This window comes from Grammomys surdaster, unplaced genomic scaffold (genome assembly GCF_004785775.1).
Source record: "Grammomys surdaster isolate TR1022 unplaced genomic scaffold, NIH_TR_1.0 126028, whole genome shotgun sequence".
Lineage (NCBI taxonomy): Eukaryota > Metazoa > Chordata > Mammalia > Rodentia > Muridae > Grammomys > Grammomys surdaster.
The window spans coordinates 577,894-595,186 of NW_021620841.1; positions in this window are offsets into that span (position 1 = coordinate 577,894).

Genomic DNA, 17,293 nt, shown 5'->3' on the forward strand with positions numbered 1-17,293 from the left:
CTTTCTTTCTTTCTTTCTTTCTTTCTTTCTTCCATTTGTTTATTTGTCAAGTATGCTGTCATGCCAAGAAAATTAACTACTGTATTTAATATCTATTATAACATAATTTATTCACTTTTCCTTGCTGCTTATTATCTAGATTTAATGAAGGTTTCTTGAGATCAGATACCATTTACTTACTTATTAAACTTCCAGAAACAAAATACCTGTCTAGTGTCTGTGGATTTTCGTGACCTACTGTTGAGTAAATAAATCAGGGAGTACTAGATTTGTCTCTCTTATAGTTTACTTATCCATAAACCATAAAAATTAGCCTTTCCAATCAGGCTTGAATGGTAGTGTAGTCACGATATGCTTTTAAAAATTCACAAAGTTATAACTTTGTAGAACAATTCACAATCCTTACAATGTAGACCTATGCTCACAATTTGGAGAAATTTCTCTTTTTATTCTGGTAACTTACTGTAATTTACATAAATTGTTTTTCTGGATATTTCCTCACAAAAACTCTCACCACTCACTACAACTTATGTGCAATGGTGTTATCTCATCCAACTAGCTCAATATGATGCATTTCTCCAAAATTATTATTTTAGGGGAGCACCCTTATAGAAGCAGGAGGGACGGGGGTTGGATAGGGGCTTTATGGAAGGGAAACCAGGAAGTGGGATAACATTTGAAATGTAAATAAATAAAATAACCAATAAAAATTTAAAAAATATTTTTACATTTTTTATGTTCTTAAACTTAAGACAACAAAAATTAAACCCAAAAAACCCTGTGAAAAACAAAAATGGTAATCAGAACAGTGAACACTAAAAAGGCATAACAACAGCAATAATATCAGACATTATTACCTTTCTAATAATGCTTCCTCTGAACCCCACATAGTTCTCTGTGGTGTATGCCGATACAGTATTGTGTGTGTGTGTGTGTGTTCATTTAATTCTAATAATTCCACTAATAAGTTCGATTAAACTCAGTTTCATTTTTAACTGTAGCAATTCAACATAAACTTAAGTTTATAAGGGTCTTATTGGTGAAATTTGTATATTAAAAATATTATGCTTTTGAATGTCTTGTAAAAGAAGTGTTCTCATCTCTTTGTTAGATACACATTTTTATGTTTCCCTTCTGAAAGTCAGGACCACATGAGAAATTTTACTTATCCAGGATGCATCCTGCTCTAAAGGATGCCTTGGCAGGATGTTATTGCTTTAAACTTTTATAAAGTGTGGCAGACAAGCGATAGTTGGTATGATTTACAGTGAGAATTGATTTGGCCATCGAGGGATATCTTTGTCAGCTAGACAGAAAATGTTCATTTCCCTGTCTAGTAATTTTAGAGGAATGAGTTTACTTAACCGCACTGGAAAGTAAGAATGCTGTAATTGGACTGTATAACTTAGTCAAATCCACACAAATAAGGAGAGATCTGGTTTTAGTCTCATCATAGGTAAATAAGAATTCAACCATAAGTCTGACAAGGATCAAAAGAGCGCTAGAGGATGAGGCTGTGTCATATGGGGATGTGTAGTCGTCTCAGCAAGACTCTTTCTAAAGTATAGTAGATGGAGGGCAATCTATTCCTAATGTAGATCTGAGTTTAGGTGAAGGTCAATATTATGAATGCTTAGAACTTTCCACACTTCCATTTAACATTAATTGCATCTGACAAGTGTTTCTCCAGTGCTGTAGTCTCGGGTGTCAGACGCCTCCCAAAATTATTAAAACATAATTGCACTACTTAAATCTGGACAATATACAAATAGTGATTAGATTCAATATCAGCATACACACAAAAGAAGAATACTTAGAAAAGCAATGTATTTCCATACACACACATGTTATTTATTTGGATTTTTTAACATATTATTTTTGGCACTTTTCATTTTATTTCCTGGAAATTTAACCTTACATTTCTTTACTTATGAGTTTTATAAGCACATTAGCTATTATAATGGCATTTGTTCCTTAAGAAAAATGTTTTGTGCAGGCATCTTTTTTAGTTTCCCTCAAATTAAAGTCTATGAACTAATAAAATAAACTCAAGATTATTGTATGGGAAATTGATTATTCAAATAGAATTTCCTTAAAATATTAGTGAAATGATTTCTATTTAATTTACTTTTCATAAACCCACTCTAATACTTAGATAAATAACATTATGAAGTATGAAGTGAAATATTCTTCTATATAGTTTGAGGTTGCTTATTTGATTACCTCTGAACAATAAATCAAAGATATATTAAATTAGAATGCTTATCATTGTTTTTCATTACTTAAAAGAAAATAAATAATAAATAATATTTTGTTTTATCTTTTAATGGAATTTTCTGGATTGCAAAACATGCATGCATAATTTACTGTCTACAAGCTTCCTAATATAGGAATGACCTCATAGAAGGCTAATAATAACTTTGCAAGTAAAAAATCATTGATGACCTGATTATTTGCCATTCTGTAATTGGGATGACCACTTGAAAGTTTTTAAAACAATCATGGTTTTATTTTACCCTAAAAGAGCAGGACTCTATTTTAGTGTGTTTTATCTATATTTTATAACCATAAATGAACATTAATTGTGAGGAATTTTACAATGTTACTATTTATTGAAGCCCTCAGTTGAAACTAAACTGTGGGCAAAATAATGAGACATTTATTTAATGGAAAATAAGTATATCACAAAATTACATTTGAACCTGTATTACATGCATTTTTCTTATTTATGAAAATATGTTAGAACAAAGGACTCCAAATATTTAAGCAATAAATGGATACCATGATAGTTAATATTGAGAGTCCAGTTGCAGATTTAGAATTAAGTAAAAAGTACCTGTCTGACATACCTTGGAGTATAATCTAGGTTAGGTCAGGTCCCCCTAACCATTGTAGAATTATCTTATTTTGATAGTTAGTGTGGTACGACCATCTAAATGCTGGGTAGGACAATTCCCTTGTTATGGAATACTAGCCTGAACGAAATGGAGAATGTAAGTTAAGCACTCAAATGACTTGATCACATTCTGCTTTTCAGTCTTGAATGTAATATAACCAGCTATGTTAAGCTACTCTTGCCCTTAATCTCCTGATCTGAAACTATGAACCATAGTTCTCTCTCTTAAACGATGCTGTAAAGTTATTTTCTCATTGCAACAGAAAGGCAGTTAAGACATGTCACTTAAAGTTATTAATCAAACATGAGCCTGAAATAGTAAAGTCAAATATTACTCAGAGTTGTTAGAGCTAAAACAGTGATTTTACTATGTCTTTATATACATAGTCATTCTAAATCCAGTGCATTAGTATTAACGGAAATTTAATAAATGGAGTCATCAATTATCTCTATGCATACAATTCTTCTGCCTTGTCTTATGCTGAAATCCCTAAGCTTTGCGGAGAGGGATTTGATGAAGACATTCCATTTAGAACTACATGCACCAAAGTCTCTCATTCTCGGCACACTGTCAAGGTGTGGCTTTTCCATCAACTGCAAGAAGAAACTTCTCTGATAGTACTGAGAGAGACACTAATTTATAGGAAACAGTTTTGCAGACACAACAGAACTAATATATTCATATAGGCCATGGCAGCATGCATAGAATCTACATAAGTTCAAATCAAATAAGGTCCCAAAACTGAAAGGAGGTGGAAATGGGGTCCCTAAGAACAAATTAGCAAATGATATTTTCTGCAAAATGAAAGATAAGTTGTTTTTACGATCTACTGACTTCTTCATGGGAGCTACCTCCAAATACTATTATGAATATCATGAAATTTGAATATACAAACATTTATATTAAGATTTCTGGTCCTTATTGGTATTGGGGGACATTTTTTGCATCCTCATGAGAGGTACACTTATCCCTTCTCCATAGCTGCTACACGTCATCTAAGCAAGATAAATGTAAGTGAAAGTCATGTCCCTCAAATCTCTAACTTTCTACCTGATCCCTTCGAGGGTTAGGGATCCAGCATGTGGTTTGGTGGCTAAATTAAACAATCATAGCACAGAATGTATATAGTTTTTTACATAGTAGCAGAAAACAAAGTTGGATATTTGTTCTTTTTATATGTAAAACACCTAAAAATAACAAATTTTAAGTATATTTAAGTAATCATGTAATGACTTTAATGATGTTATTTTACAATTAACTCATATTTTGTCAAAATGACAACTCTGGATTATGAGTTGTGAGGATCCATTTATTTCTAACAATTTAGGAAATGGATTTGGAGTGTCTACAGGATTCTCAGGAAGACAGATTAGTTCCTGGGATACTGGGAACACTTGTCCTTGGCTATACGGGATTCTGTGGGATTTGAATTATTTAGAGTGTAATCCCAGTTTGAAATTTGGACTTTATTATTGCATATTGAACAAGTGCTAACTTTGCACAGGTGAGTAATTAAAAAGTATTCAGTAAATCTCTCCATGTTCTCACCTGATCTCTAGTCATGTAGTCTTACAAGAAGATTGATGTAGGCAAAGCGACTCACTATCACTTAAAGTTAATTTTACTCTGTAGGATAAAGCTTCACATCATTTGGTAAAAAAAACTCTGTTAAAGAAGACAGAATTTAAAAACTAAACTTCTTCATCAACTTTCATTAATTTTATTATGATTTGTCTCTTAGTTAAGCAAGTAGACATTGTATTAATTTATTAAAAATAATATATTAGCACATTAAATTTTATTTATAATATTGGTAGCAAAAAGACAAAAATGTGAAAAGCCTAGAAAACTACTATGCTCAAATGTAAATTTGATTGTTTGTGTATGGAAAAACGAACAAACTGAGGTGATAAATTAATAGATGGAAAATATGCATGCTACTCATATATAAAACAAACATTAAAAAAATCTCTGAATGTGCATTTTTTCAAGTGTTATTTGCTGTTGTTCAAAGTCATTTTTGACTATCAAAATAAGTCTAATTTAAAGGTTCTTCTATTTTCTTTTTTGATATTGGTATAATATAAAGTTAAAATGTAATATAAACTAACAGTTTTAATTATATTTATATTTCTAATTTAAGATTCATCCTTTTTGTGTCTCTGGAGGAAAATCATCTGCCTAATAAATAGTAATACTAAACACAAATGAGTCAGTTAGACTTTTTATTTTGTGGAGATAGGACATTACAGATTTTAATACCCCATGAGTTAGTAAACAACAACATAAAGAATTATTGGCACAAATTTGAGTCAAGTAATTTTATGAGTACTATAGATAACAGGAATTCTCACAATTTGTATATAACATCAGTTATATCAAAGCAAAATATCGAAGAACATTTCCTAGAACAATGGACTGAACTGCATGTGATGCCATTTTCTTTCCTTTTCTTGTTATTTTATTTATTTACATTTCAAATGTCCCACTTCCCTGTTTCCCCTCAGCAACCCCCCATCTCATCCACCTTTCTTTGCCTCTCCCACAAATCCCCCATTCCCTCTGGACCACTCTGGTGTCTTCTTACACTGGGGTATCAGTTCTCCACAGGACCAAGGAACTCCCTTCCCATTTTCTACCAGATAAGGTAATCTTCTGCTACATATATAACTGGAGCATTTGTAGGGTTCCTCTACTCTTTGGTTGATGGTTTAGTTCCTGGGATCTCTGGGTGGCCAGGCTAGCTGATACTGTTGTTCTTCCTGTGAGGTTGCAATCCCCTTCAACTCCTTTCAACCCTTTTTCTAACTTTTCCATTAAGATCCCTGGGCTCAGTCTGATGGTTGTGATGCCATTTTCCTAAAGGCCAAAACAATATCAAATACTGACTACTTCATTTAGTTGTTGATAAACCTTGAATAGTTTGCGTTCTATTTACTAACCTCTTGCCCTTATTTCAGAACAGATGCTTCACTCTATAAGTCTGTCATTCAATCAATGTGATGTATGCAGAATTCTACAGGCTGAATGTATATTTTCAAAACAGAGGTTGATTCTAAAAATACATTTGAATAATTAACTCACTTGCATTGCTGATATTTTATGTTCATTTGATGTTCTACAGAAAGTAATATATCATGCAAAGTAAATTTGTTTATTTTATAATTATAATATAATAATTCTATGGCAAATAGAAAAGACATTGCAGGAATTATGAATTTAAGAATTGGTGTAGACATCAGTTCAATTTATTTTTTCTTGTTTAATACTCTCTATTCTGGTTGCCCATTATAAGAAAAGGATCATCAGATATGTGAGAAGATAATCAGGGCATATTGTTGATTCTTTGAATATTTCATGTCATTAATTTTCTGTATGAGAAATCTGTTCTGAATTTTAGTGCAAAATTTTAACCTAAAATCCACTAATTTATCTCTCCTGTGAATACTGTGTTATCAATACCACACAAGTATACACACACGTACACTGATCATGTACATATACTAATATATATAACTACACACACACATATATTATATGTGTGTGTGTGTGTGTGTGTGTGTGTGTGTGTGTGTATAAAACAGGTTGTTAGCCACAAATTTAATGAATGTTTTCTTGGTAAAACTTTCTCTATCTAAGTTTTTATAATCTATCTATCTACCTGTCTATTATGTATTTATCTGTCAGTCTAGCTATCTATCTGTTTTTCACCTAACATACATTTCTCTATCAAGGTATCATATATTTATCTATCATCTACTTCCTATCTATCTATCTATCTATCTATCTATCTATCTATCTATCTATCCACTATCTATCTACATCTATCTATCTATCTATCTATCTATCTATCTATCTATCTATCTATCATCCAACTAGTTAACCATCATCTATTCATCTATCAATATATCATATATAGTAATCTATTATTTATTCATCATCTATCTATCATTGTCTTATCTGTTTGTCTCTATCTATCATCTATCTATCTATCTATCTATCTATCTATCTATCTATCTATCATCTATCTACCTTCTACCAACCATCTCCTGGTATTTATGGGGAATGATTTAAAGTACCCCTCACTATGATTTCAGAATTATACTCATCTTGTTATGTACACTTATGTAGTATTTGTACATAACCTCCAAACACATACATACTTTTATATAATCTGCAGATTAATTCTTATATCTAATATGAGACAGATGCTTTGTAATGTTACACCCCATTGTTTAGTAATAATAACAAGAATAATATCTGTCTGTTTTCAATATGAATACAAATTTCGAAAATAGTTGTAATCTTTAAAGGGTTGAATTAAATGAATATAAGTACATATATATGTGTGTGAGTGTGTGTGTTTATTTAAATTTAAAATTACCATAGCTATAGAACATAGTCTATTTCTCAACTATAGATAAAATTTTTAAGAGAGTATAAATATACTGATAATTGGGGATATGAAGATGGATCCCTTAGTAAAATGTTTGTCATAAAAATGTGAAGACGTGAGATCAGATCTCCATTACTCATGTAAAAAAAATAAAGTGTAATCACATCACTGGGAAAGTAAAGACATGAAGATTCCTGGATGTTGCTTGCAAGATCATCTAGCTGAATCAGTGGGCTTCAGGTTCAGTGAGAGCTTCTGTCTAAAAAAAATAACATAAATCACAAGTGAGAAAAACATATATCAATCTCTGACATAATCAGGCTTTTATGCTGTGTACACACAGGTACTCACACCTGATTCATCCCTTAGAACAAACATGTCTAAGTATTTAACTCAACCAACTCTGGTCCCAAACTTGAAGATTTGTGCTTACTAACCAGAAATGATACTGTCCCTTCTGCAGTCAGGTCCAGGACAACAGCATAGTAGCACATACTGGTTGATGACAAATAATACAATTCATAACCTATTTCCTTCTCTATTCTTTTGTATGTCAGTCTTTTAGACTCAACATTGGTGGAGAGTTAGAGAGAGCATACCTCTGAGACTTTCTGGCTAGCAAGTCTAGCATAATCATCGAAACTTCTTTCATAGTGAGAGACAATAGGATAATAAGGTAGAAAACCCCTACAGAATGAAGCCTCAGATTAACCTATGGCCTCCTCATGGACGTCTACATATGTACACATATCCCTGGACACACACACACACACACACACACACACACAAATGTAGGACAATGAAATTTCACCTGCATAAAAAGTATTAAATTCAGTCTTTTTGGTTGCAAATTGTGGGTACAGAATTTATTTCATCATAAAATGAAAAATGAAAGCTCCTCGAGACTTGTAACATTCTTACTTTGCATATGCTTTTGCATTCCCGCCTTCGCATACTTGTGGATAAAACAGAAAATCTACAAATGCCTCATCAACACAAAGGATATTTGTGTTTTCTTCCTAATCCATGTGTGGAAGACTTTCTTTGTGTAAAGGTTTTCTTGTTTTGGCTCCAGAATGACAGCTTTAATTTTCTTCCAAAGAGAAATAAAGTGCTGAACAGAAACAAAGTCGCAGAGGGGATCCCCTCCCAGTTTGAAAGCTGGCTACTTTATAGGCAGTTACTGTTTCAGTGTAAAAATTCAGAGCTGACGATACTAAACCCAATGTAAGTCAGTCAGTTGTGCATATTAATGACAATTAAATAATCATTTGCATTAGTTTTGTGTTCTAAACAGAGTTGCGTTACTTAAAATATCCAACTACTCTAGAAATCTGATATTTTAAATATAAAAAAACAAACAAAATTAATAGTGTGTTTGAATTTTGTAATTTTTGAAAATTTATTGGATTTTTTTCATGTGTAATAATATCTACAGAGTTACCTAATGTGTCAATTCCAGGGACATTTTATTTTTTGAATATTTTCCTTCAAATAAGCAAGTTTTATATCTAACAAGGTATAAAACTCATTGGTAAATGTTATAAATATTTGGTCCTTTGATAATTCTGCCTAAAAGTTAAATTAGTGTTTATATACCAGATAATTATTCTTTGGAATTAAAACATAAAAACAAATTTTCATTTTTATTTAAGATGAGGTAGGATACCTTACAATATTGCATGAATTGATCAAGGCTCCAGAAAATAAGAGCATTAAATAACCTTAAACAGAATACTAACCATGAATAGAAATATATCTTACTGCACTGGTACACTATAAAACAAAGTGGCCAAAAATTACCTGTAATTTTTACTTAAGTATGTTCTTCAGACTGAAAACAGAACCACAAAAGTAATGCTAAGTATATTTCTAAATCCACACAGATCTTTCCTGAAATGTATTGTTTCCGATTCAAGATGAATAAGTCTCTTTATTCCTTTTCAAATTACTGAGAACATCGATCACAAGATTTGCTATGACCTTGAGTGTGTAGACTTGAAAATAATTGCTGTTGGGGGAGCAAAGAAGTGACATTGGGTATATCACTCACACTCCAGGGAAGGCCTCATTCCCAGGAGCAGCAGACCAGTACAAATCAGACCCCATGACTTTTTTGTGCTTGTTTTGTTTTATTTTGTTTTTGTTGTTAGTTTGTTAAAAGAAAGTAAGAACATGTAATAGATTGAGTAGGGTTAAGTGAGAATCTGTTAGGAGTTGGGAGAGAAAAGAGTACAATCAAATATATTATATGAAACTTTCAAAATTATGAAAAGTGAATATTTACATAAAACCACAAAAATACCCAAGTTATTAGAGGTAAAACATCAATGGAAAAGAAATTTTGAATCTTGGAAATATGAGGAAGAGGGCTGTCTGATCAACTTAAATGAAGAATGGCTCATGCTTTTGAGACCTTGGAAAGGCTGCTGGTTCTAGATATTACAGGACCAGATGGAGGCTAAGACCCACCCAAACCATGTAATTACAGGGACATTGTTTTCAAGAATCTGATCAAAGCTTACCAGTTCTACACAAGGGAGTTGGAATATATTCGAATATGTTATTAACAATGCTTTCTAGATTCTCAAAGAGTTGAATTTGTTACTTAAAAAGGATGTTGTGGTGTTGGTTCTAAGACAGATGCTCATGTATAATAGGCACTTGAGCCAACACTAAGCTACTTCCCCAGTCAAAGAGAAGTTCTTTTTGTTTTGTTTTGTTTTGTTTTGCTGTTTTGTTTTTTGTGGTAATCTATAAATTTAAGAATAGGTGTTAAATAAAAGACTTTAGTTTGTCTTGATTGTTTTCTTGATCTGACTACTCTTATGGACTATTTTCTGACCAATTTAGTTGGAACAAGAACATGGGACACACCACCCATCAGGCAGATCAATAGCCAAAATCTCTGCTTTCCTCACCCTTGCCATAGATTGAGAGCTGACCCTTGCCCCTTAGCTATCGTCAATAAATTTGTTTTATTTTACTTGAGCATTTGAAGTTTGATTTTGCTTTTAACTTTGCTGTAGTTTCAGAGTAATAAGTCATACACTCCAGTATCTACATAAAGGAATGTTACTGCATACAAGAAACACGTTTGCTCATTCTACGGCAGTTTGGCACTTGATTATTTTGCTTTCTCTATGCAAGAATGTAGACATAAATCACTTCATTCATGTGAGAGATGTGTCTCCTGTAAACTTTCTGTTAATGAGTTTATATGGTTTTGTGCCATAGGGCAAGCTAACTATCAATTAACTATCATACGGATATAAACAACTTGGCTAAATTATGACAGATTGACAAAGTAAATCTCTTCAGCTTGAATCTGTTTAACCAGCTTCTGATATCTTTCAAAATAATGTGGGTGTCACAAATATTAAACCCTACAAACAACAAATAGATGAAGCCTCTCTTCCCAGAGTAAAAAATCCTGTTAGATTATAGATATGAGCCCTAGATCTTCTACTACGATGCTGCTGTAGTTCTGCATTTACCACAGTAGGGTGATCCCTTTGATTAATAAATACTTTGAAACATATATGAAAAAAAATCAGTTTTTCTAGTTTATAACTTTGCCAAAAACTAGTGTCTGCTTTAAACAGGAAAAGTTTTAATTGTTTCTAGCCTTCCTATTTATATTTTGTACTACTGTAATTTTTGCCAGTCATGTTGTAACAAAGTCTCACAATATAGATATATTATGATGTAATTCATAAGCTAGAGGCTCTGAAAGAAACAAAGTTGCAGTTAGTTGGTTCCTTTTTCCAGATGAACCAAGGATATCCTCTGAGGGCTTTATCTTTTATAACATTTTTACTGTGTTATTTTTGTAAAAAGAAAGAAAAAGAAAAGAACGAAAAAGAAAAATAAAAAAAAGTCTCATTTCTGTAGACATGCATCATACGGGGTTTAAACCTATCTTAGTAACTTCCTTTGAAATTTATTGCCCTTGATAAGACTCAGTCTCAGTAAATTATTCCATGAAGTGCTGGGATTGGGATGTCCACATATCAATTTGTGGCAGGACATAATGTGTACAGTAGCTCTAATATAAAATTGATATTTAAATCACAAGGTTGCTGCAAAGAATCAAGGTGCTCAATTTTATTTTCCTGTCTTTATTTTCCTGTCCTGGCCTTAATCATCCTGAAATTGACCTCAAGGGAGTAAGAAGTGGGGTTAAAAAAGTTTAATTTGCGAATTATATTCCATGTTTTACTGCTGAAAATCACTTAACATACATTCATTGTTTCCTTAGATATATCCAATTTTGAATCACTTCAGTAACATTTTTAGCAGTCTAAGGATTTTTCTATAAAATCATTTGTATTGGTTTCATCGCTTGCACTTGGTAATAGGTAGGATTGATCTAGTTAATGCTATTTTATCAGCACACTGATCCTTTTTTTTCTTTTTTTTTAATTTTTTTTAAAACAAATTGTAATTTTTTACTTATTCACATAGGGGTTATAAACATAAAAAGGCTGGACGTGGGGAAGGGGATAGGGGATGATACTGGAGCGTGGGTGTTCAAGGGGAGTACAGATATCTTCCAGAACAAGGTATTGGCTGGGTGAAGGTTCAGGGAACAGGTCACTATGACTCTGCCTATGATTCACTTGTCCTTATCTAAGTTGGTATTATCTGCCAAGGCTACCTATTTACAAGGTCTATGACTACTCAGGCTGGTAAATTTCCACAAAAGCTACCTGTTTAAAATAGCTTATAGCCATCTGTTTCAATGTTTTTCCACAGAGACCCAAGACTTGGTGTTAGTGTACATGTATGACAGGCCTATCAGCACACTGTTTCTTTACCACCATCCTAATGCCTTTTTGTCCTACCTGGCTTTAACTATCAACCTGTGGTAACCTAAAAATCATCTGAGAAGACAGTCTGTGTGAGGGATTCCTAAGTTATTCTGACCTGTAGGCATGTTGTTACATTGATTCTTCATTAATATATGAGGAGCTAGTTCACTGTGGCCCTTACCATTTCCTGGATATACAGTAATCCAAAATAAAGCTAGCTAAGAAGACTCCAGTTTAACAGGCATAATTGGAAAGGGAGGAATTCATGTAAGTCTTTCAATGTACAGAGAGTACCGATAGTCAGTGGCTTCTGAAAGTATTCAGAGTTAGTTTCCTATGGAATGACCTCATTAACAGTTTGTTCAATGAAAGGAGGTCAATCCGGGACACATGTGCACATAAGCAATACTAGATAAACTCAGTTTGGTGTATGTCATGAATAAGCACATCTAACAATAATGATTTAGAAAGAGATCAAGAATTTAGGAGGAAGAAGTAGGGCATAGAAAGAGTTGGAAGAGGGAAGGAGGCCCAGGAATCATTTTGATTCAGTGCTCATCCATGACATTCCAAATGAAATAAAAGTAAAAGAAAGACAAGAAGAAAGGAAGGATAGAAGAAATGAAGGAAGGAAGAAGAAAGAATGAAAAAAAAGACAGACAGACGTAAGCATTTAAGCAAGCCAGCAAGAAGTGTTCCTCTATAGATTGTGCTTCAAGTTTTACCTTGAGTTTCTGTCCAGACTCACCCCAATGTAAGACTATATGTAAAACAAAATAATCTCTTCCCTCCTTAAACTTTTTAGCCATTTCCTTTGTCATGGCAAAAGAGTAAAACCAGACCTCCCCCACTAATATTTCTTTTCAGCTACCTGGAAAGTGAAGAAGTTCTTTTCTGAATTTTTCTGGGAGCCAGTAGCTGTGGCATGACCTAGGCTTAAAGTCCAGTACTATGATGACCATAACTCGTAAGTACGCCTCTATGTCTACAGCTTGAAAGATAGCTTGTAGTTTTGTGTTTGCTTGTTTGTTTGGTTGGTTGGTTTGGTTTTTGTATAATTTTCATTCTAGACTCCGGGGACTTTTCTTATGCTTCTACAAGAGTAACACTATTTATACACAAAGCTTTCTATGATTTTCAAGGTATATTCTGCTAGGAAAAATTTTTTTGCATCGTTTGCTTTTGTCATGTTATTGGAAAGGAAATCTGTGTTTTGGATATATAATTAAAAATACAAAACTGTTAACTATCAATGAAATCATACATCTTTAAAATGACATAAGAAAAAAAGGTTTAGAATTTTAATATTGAAACAAGGATATTTTGTAGTTTTGAAATGTTTTTAATCAATAGGCATATCAAAAGGTCAATAACATGAAAAAAGTGTTTATGAAGTATCTTTAGACTTATAGATTATTACAAACCTTGGGAAATTATTTTCTTCATTTAAATGTGATATTATTCTTAAGTTATAAAATCTTTACCATTTTTTTATTTCCATGACTAATTTCCAAATAATGTGACATGAAGTAAAAGCTACACATTCTGTTTATCCAGCTGCTAGAAGTGAGAAATTTATCTAAAGAGTAAGTTTTATTATTGTTGGTTTTATTTGATAATACTTTACATCAGTATACAAAGTTGGCTGACTACCACCTTCTCAAGACTGTTAGAAATTAGATATATATGATCAATTATTGAAATGTTATAGCTGCCCTCCTGTACATTGTCTTATCCCTTCTCCGGGTATACATTGCTCATACAAGGATAAGATCAAGGCCCCATGTTTTGTTTTGTTTGTGTTAAACTGTCCGCAACTATGAATTTGTTTTGTTTAGTCTGTGTAGGGAAGGTATAACATATTCTTATTCAAGAGCTACACTGTGCACTTGTCTTACCTCAACTTGTATCTTGCTAACAAGAACTGTTAGTGCTAAACATTTTCTTTAACTTCATTACAAACAATCATTTTAAAGTCATTTTAAATTAGTTCTCCATGCTGTGTCTATTTTCTTGGTTATATATCATGCATTCACTGAAATCTAACATTTTATTTGCCAATGTAAAGAATAACTTTGTATCTAATAGAGAGAAGAGAAGTTTGTTCAAGACAAAAACTAACCTTCCTATAGATTTAGAGATGGGAATATAAAACTGAGTGTAAGGGATTTTTACAAACCCCATATGGCCACAGATGGACATGATATTTTTTCAAGACTATTTCTCCATCTATAAAGCTTTCAGAATTATTAGTATTAATAAATGTAAGAAAATATAAATCATTTTTAGAGCTCTAGTGTGCTATTTCATATTGTTGTGTAACCTTCTGACCCACTTAAAATGAACACGTAGGGAATCTATTTTAATAGCTTCTTCCTGTAGGCTTCAGGGATTTGATCAGGAGCACTGATCTTAAAACAAAAGTGTACTTGGGTATTTCAACTCATTTCAAGAGTTCCATGCCAGAAAGTTTCGCGTTGAGGTGGCATCTCCTAGGAATACCAGTGAAGAAACAATACAGAAAGAGGTAAGAAAAGAGAAATGTTTGCTCAACACTCTGCATGCCGGAACAAAGTGCAACATCATTTACGGAAGGTTTCTTCCTCCCAAAGTGACAGGTTGCCATAAATCACTAATTTCTCAATTTTGAGAGGGAAGATGGAATATAGAATAAGGTCATGTTCAGTTCAGAGCAGGAAAACCAAAGCAATGTGCTCGTTGAACTTGAAATAATATTTTACCAAATCTCAGAGGAAGTTCAACAAGAGTGTATTATTGTTGTTTTCATTTTAAACAGATAGGATATAAAAACATTTTTGCTTCATTTCTAAGATATTATAGGATGATCTAAAATAACTTTATTTTTTATTTTATATATATATATATATATATATATATATATATATATAAAATATTGGCTGATTATTTTCAATGCTTCAGAAAATAAATGTTGATAATATTTTTATATCTTTAGTCTCCATATGATAGATATTTCTTTTAAGTCTATATTGATAATCTTAGCATTATGCTTTCAATTTTTTATTTTAATCTTAAAATTATTTAAAACTTTTACTGGACTAAGTAGTGAAAACGCATACACAGATAGATGCGTATATACATAAACTTACATGCTTATTCTGTATAATGTGTCCATTTGTGTATTTTCAAAGTTGACATAGGGTGTATAACAGGATTCTGGGGAATCTAACAGCTGTTTTCAAACAGAAAGATTGCCGAGCTAGAAGAATGAGGATACATATGTTTGAAAAGGATTCCTTTTCTTTTCGTGGTCCCAATGGGGCTCTTTTACTATCAATAAAACTCTGTATCTCTCACTTGTCCTACATAAAGGAATGGCACGAAGGGCCACAGACAGGTGTAGGACCATGAAGGGCTGCCTAAAGGGGGAATTGTAGGACCATGAAAGGCAGCTTGGTTTCTGGTCCAACACAGGTTAGAAAACGCTAGATACAGACCCCAAGGTGATCCTAAGGGAAGTTCCTAGATTCCAGGCTCCTGACAGGAGGCTGCAGCCCTCTATAGATTTCGTCCTTTAGTTACTTAGGGCAACGCCCCTACTAGCCCATCCATAGGTAGAGGACATGACTACAGGCTATGGAGCCTCAAGACAGATCCTCATATTAATGAAGTACCTAAAGGCCAAAGGGGTATAGCTAGATAAGCTTTCCTTCTCAGACCTTCCTCCCTGCAAACAGTAACCTCAGGCCGGCTCTGAGAAAACTGGGATACAGTTTCTTATCTACTTTCTGCCATGACAATAAACATCTTAAAATCGTGGACTGCTCTTTTCATCGGGTCTGCATGAGGAACAATGGAGCAAGCCTTCACCTGTAGAGTCACCATCTACTCTCCTGCAGATCTCTCTGTGTTCCCAGCCTTGGCAACCACTAACCCAAGCCAAGGTAGCCAGTACAACCAAGCCGAGAACTCTCATCCCCACAGGACACAGCTTTTCTCCCTTTCTCTCCCCTTGGGCTGTGGACCAATCTAGCCCATGACCCGCACTTTGTTCTCAGCTTTTCTGTGGCTCCCAAGAGCCAGAGATTCAGACCAGCTAGCTCCTGCCCCCCAGGGACATCAGACTGCACTTCAGAGCAGGGTCCTGTGGCTTCACATTGCCCTATGCCAACCAGCACTGGCGTGGGGAGAGTACAGTCAAACTTCATACGCCTCTGTCTTCCCAGAGTGGCCCTAGCTCCTAGCTCCATGGCGGGACAGATGCCGGACACACTTTAACCCAACAACTGGTCCAGGACACACTACTATACAACAGAAAGGCATAGAGATGAACTGTCTAATATTTAGAAAACTCCCTTATATTTCAGATGATGTTTAATTGTCTAAAATGTCTCCCTAAGTATACTAACTCCAGAAGACTAGGGGTTGAGGTTAATTCTCTCAAAGAGCTGACGTTTCTCTTTTAGATTTAGTATCCCAATAGACAGGAACATACTTTTTCAATAACATTATTGGAACTTTAAGGGTTATAATGTCTATCCAAGGCAATATTTTTCCTATAGAATCCTTACTGTACTTTTAATTCATTTAGCCCCAAACATTTATTGGCTATTTCCTATGTTTAATCCTCTTAATCAATTCGAACATGGCAATGGAATTGACATTTCCTGCGGATAATGCAACTGAAAGCCACGTGAAAGAGACGGACGAAGTTAAATTTCAGTAGTCTAAAACGAGTGCCTTCATCAATAAATATAAAGTGTAACCTGAGAAGGGAGGCTTCGAAGCAGGAGTCCAAGAGAAGGAAATACATTCATTACTGTTATTTATGACAAAAAGTAGAGTGGAAGACAGAGCTTGCTAAGACTGCATCAAAGAATGAATGCCTCGTATTCACCTAGGTACAGTCAGAGCTGGAAAACCACAAGCTTCCTCTACTGAAGCTATCCCTGTATAATTTATAACATGGATTCCAAGGGAGAAAGAGCTAAGTTCAATGTCTGGCTCTCCTCGACTCCCGTTCAGTCTCTAATCAGAAATCTCACTTCTCTACCCGTAGGGAAAAATGGATAACTTGGATGACAGAGCCCTGAGGTGTTTTTCTAACAAATTCCTGCACATGGAAACATGAAGAGTTAAATTATAAACAGCAGTTTACCAGGGGCTTGAGTGAAAATCGAGGGATCATACAGAGTCTCCCTGAGGGT